The sequence below is a fragment of the Rhineura floridana genome, chromosome 4, assembly GCF_030035675.1.
Source record: "Rhineura floridana isolate rRhiFlo1 chromosome 4, rRhiFlo1.hap2, whole genome shotgun sequence".
Taxonomy (NCBI): domain Eukaryota; kingdom Metazoa; phylum Chordata; class Lepidosauria; order Squamata; family Rhineuridae; genus Rhineura; species Rhineura floridana.
In genome coordinates this window covers 81,923,208-81,927,972 of record NC_084483.1, presented here as the reverse complement: position 1 = coordinate 81,927,972, position 4,765 = coordinate 81,923,208, and the positions used below count along the sequence as shown (strand labels likewise).

General features: G+C 42.1%; 1 pseudogene; it reads right to left on the bottom strand.

Moving 5' to 3' along the window:
- Window positions 1–284: 284 nt before the first annotated feature.
- LOC133384154 (zinc finger BED domain-containing protein 5-like) lies at window positions 285–1,486 on the bottom strand (annotated as a pseudogene).
- Window positions 1,487–4,765: the final 3,279 nt, after the last annotated feature.

Below are 4,765 nucleotides of genomic sequence, written 5' to 3'. Positions count from 1 at the left end.
TTGGCCAAAACTCATAGACAAGGAAGCTTCAAAGACATCTCTGCATCCAGAATCATTTTGAAGTTCAATCAGTTCATCTTGCAGGTCATCCTGGATGTCACTGACTTTAACAAGAAAATGATTTGTTCTCTCCCAATTTCTGGAACGTACTGCAGAAATTCTTCTCGGAGACAGCTGAGGTGTGTCACAACATCCTTTGCAACACCAGGATCCAAGGGATCATTAATAGTGACTGCTGAAAGAGATTCGAACATGGCAAAGTTCCCTTCCTCAGCCTTTCATTTCTAGTTTTCAAGCTTCTGTATAAATGCACTGAGAGTGTCAATGAACTGAATGATAGTTGTTCCCTTTCCTTGCAGCTTTAGATTCAGTCTGTTCAGTTGATCAAAAATATCCACAAGGTATGCGCAGTGAAAGACCCACAGCTTTTCATGGAAGGAAGCTTCAAGTTTGTGCTTTTCTTGCATCTGTAGGAAACTCTGCAACTCTTCCCAGAGTTCAAACACTCATGCCACAACATTGCCTTTTGATAGCCAATGCACCTTGCTGTAGTAGAGCAGGTTCTTATGCTCTGAATCCATTTCTGTGCACAATTGCTTGAACAGTTGGGAATTCAAAACACTGCTTTTCACGTAGTTCACAATATTGATGACTTGTGAACATCCTGAAGATGAGATGGAAGAGTTTTTGAAGCAAGAGCTTACCAATGAATCAGACAGCAAACACCAATGATGCCTGGAGATTGATCTCGAACAAGCGTTTGGACGCCACATTTTGCTCCTAGCATAGCTGGGGAGCCATCGGTGCACACTCCACATAGATTGTGCCAGTTCAGTCCCTCATGGTCAAAAAACTCTGATATTATTTCCATCACATCCACAGCTCTGGTATTTCTTTCGAGAGAATGGCAGAATAAGAACTCTTGCTTGATGGAATCACCCTTCACATACCGAACGAAGACAAGAAGCTGGGAACAGGATGAAACATCTGTGGATTCATCCAACTGAATTGAGAACAATCCAAATGCAGCATCTTTGATTTCAGCAATCACCTGTTCTTTTATGTCGCTAGATAAGTCAGCGATCCTTCTTTGAACTGTATTATTTGATAAAGAAATTTTGTTGAACTTTTTTTCAACTTCTTCCCCGAGCAGAATACGAGCCATCTTCAGAGCACATGACTTGATTAGAGTCTCTCCGACTGTGTGAGATTTCTTCTGTTGCGCAATGAGGAAGCTGACGGCATAAGAAGCCTGATCCAAGCGCTGGCGCTTCACGTTCTCTTCCATTTGCTTGAAGTAGTCCACATCCTTATGTTGATGTTGTGGATGCAGCTTCTCTAAATGGAGCTTCAACTTCAATGGGCGCAAAGAGTGATTTCCGAGAACTTTCTGGCACAGGACGCATTGTCCCTTTAATTCTCCACGACCATGGAAGGATGTGAATCCAAACTTTATGTATTGCTCATCATATCCTCGTTTTGTCATTTCAGAAGGGTTACTGAAGTAAAACTTTGAAATACCTAGGAAACAGCAAATAAAAAATAATGTAAAAAAACCCCCAAGACTTAAAAAAAAATGCAGGGAATAGAAAAAATGGACATATGATCATAGCCATTAGATCGGATTTCAGATCCAAGAATAGTTTGAGTAGCATGGCCCCTACATTTTTTATCAGCATGCAATGAATCGATGCTACTTGAGGGACAACCCTGTTTGTGTATCTTTTCACCATATTATACCATATATATGTGTATTATAACATATATATGTTCTTCACTATAGAAGTTGTTACCATGAAATATATGAACAAGATAACTTACCTAGAAATAGTGTCTTGGAAGGTGATAAACATGAGAGAGTGACACGCGCGTCTGACTCAAGCACGCCACAAAACACAAGTGAATAAGTTGTCAGCAACTGCCAGAAACCAGACACTACGCAGGACATGGCATACTGTGTTCTGCCAACTTTGTCAGGTACAACTCAAAAATGGTGTGGCCATATGCCTGTCAAGAATAAAAGACAAGAATTGGGCAGTCTCTGTGGCCCACCTGGAAAACGTGCTGTGGCCCACCAGTGGGCCATGGCCCATGATTGGGAACCCCAGTGTAAATGGATGTTGCATGTGGTGTTTCCTGCCACAGCCCAACAACTACGAATGCATGCACCAAAATCATATTGATCCAGTGTTCAGAAGGGAAAAAATGAACTGAGTGCCCAATACTTTCCCTTTCCACCAAAAAGCCAATTGTTTGGATTTAGCCTTTTTTTCCCCAAGGACTATTCAGAAACCTGGTTTCCCTGAATGAAGACTGCTGGATTGGAGCTTGGGAGGCTGTGCTTCTAATACAATGATATCATTGTAAACCTGAAGCCAATGGCAAAGCTCTGGTTTATTTTAACGAGGTTGTGCCATATTCTAAATGCGTATTTATTGTCACAGGATGGTTCATACCAGCTTCTTTGTTACTTGATTTCTCAGCATATGGTGACTTGCACTGAATGTCTGAAGCACAGTGTTTGAAAAACTGGCCTATGGTTTTGATTCTTCCATCAGCTTCTATCAGCAGGTTTTATTTTGTGTTCTTCTGTCTTGGGGTAGCCCACATGGTGCTCTCCAGATGTTGTTGGATTACATCTCCCATCAGCCATAGTCAACATGGTCTATAGTCAGGGGATGATGGGAATTGTAGTCCAGCAACATCCAGAGGCCACTGGGTTGGCTATCCCTGTCCTACATCCATCAGTACCTGTACCACACCATTGCAACATCTCTATGCACAAGTATTTCACAGAGTCTCAAGCATTATACTGCTCATGTCTGCAATACAAATATGTACTGTGTATATATTAGAAGCTGCAAAACATGAGAAATGTCTCAGGGCTCATCAGAAACAGCTGAGTTGGATGATAAATGTAGCCTACTGCTCTTCCTCACAATTCACAAACAGAAGGAAAAGAAGTAAGCATCTGGTTTAAGCTTGGGTTTCTCTATAATGACCTTCAGGTGCGATTCAACTTTTAATAGGTTCTTCCTGTCAAAGATGCTTAGGTTTCCCCTCAGGCCGCAGTACAGGTGGTCAGCTGGTTGAACTTTCAATATGAGCTCTTAGGCTGCAACATCAGGAGTCAGAAATACCAGCTACAGGAACAACACAATGGATGAAACGGCAGCACCTTTACCCTGCCTGTAGAGGGAACAAATTTTCTTTCACAAACTGTTTAAAGGACCTATGGGAGTAGCAACGTGGAAAAGGAGCAGTGTTATTATGGGAGGAAGGGAGCAGACTACACTTCCTGAGCTGCCTTTGATTTTGTAAGGCAAATAAAAATGACTGTGAAATATTTAAGAAAACTAGTTTGGATTCCTGTTACTTGATTCAAGGAGTGGGCAACTTGCAGAATTAGGGTCATGTGCAGCCCTTGGCCCAGTTGCAATTAGTTCAGACCTCTGGCAAGAGTGGCCTGCCCCCGTGCCCTCCCTTCCTTCTGCAGGGTGCTGGATGGGCAGGAAGAGAGAGATCAGGAAAGAGAGAAATAAATGGAGGTGGCAGAGAGTGAAAAAGGTGGCACACAGAGAGAGGGGAGGGGGAGAGAAGGGGTGGTAGAATGAAAGAGAGGAAAGGAGCAGACTTGCCACCTTTTGGATTTAGCTCTACCTACCACTGCCTTCAGCCTCTACCCACTGCTGACATGCAGCCCTTGACAGATTACTCTCTGAAGGGATGTGGCCCTTGATAAATGAAAGGTTCCCCACCCTTGGTTTAATGGATAGCAATAAATTGGGAATGGGATAGGGTTTGGTTTGGGGAAAGGATGAGAAAGACAGGTAGTCCTAACCCTAGCCCTAATGGGCCTTCCACATATCAGCTCTGTCTGCATACTGCCCTATGTTGTCTAGACCTCGATGTCTGCTATGAGTCCAAAACAGGAGAGAATAAGCTACATTGCAACATGTCGCAACATGTTATCACCTGGACAGGCATCAAGAACTACCCCTACAATGTTGTACATGCCTGACATCTTGTTTAAATTGGGCTGTCAGCGGCTAGGCACATACAATATTAGCAAACAATGAAGCACGGAGGATCAAAGCTGTGAGAAAGACAGAAGCACACATAAAGAAGGATAGTTGATAAGATTGGTGTTCCCAATGCATTTTCATTGTATCTCTGTCAAGGAAAAGTTATATATATAACTCGTTCATAAATCAGCTCAACAATGCTACATGCTCCAGTAACCTTGAGCAAACTAAAAGTTTATGAATGAGCTACATGTATCATCTTAATAGCTGTCCTTTTTGTGTGTTTGCTTATAGGATGTTGGCATTCTAGCACAGCATCCACCCATGCCAGGAATCCTTGGGACATGTTAACAGTGAATATGCAGCAAAGGAACCTGAGCTAAATGAGACGGGGACATTCAGGTCCAAAGTCATGGTTTGAAGACACATAAAGCACATACTTTTCTGAAGCTAGGCATGTCTGTATCTGATCTCTGCCTGGATGAAAGACCATCAGAGAATCCTATGTATGTTGCCAAGGAAAAAAAAATAGAAATGAATTAAATGGCTAATATATTTAACACCACACCAAGTATAATCTGACTCAACAAGCATCACATTTAAATAAGACCAAATAGCCAATATTCAGTGTCACAAACTTATGTGCACATAAGATTAAGAAAACTTCAGTGTTAGTTCAATCTCCACCCAGTTCCTAATGTTCCATAACTGCTTTTGCCATGATAAGTATTACTCAAATG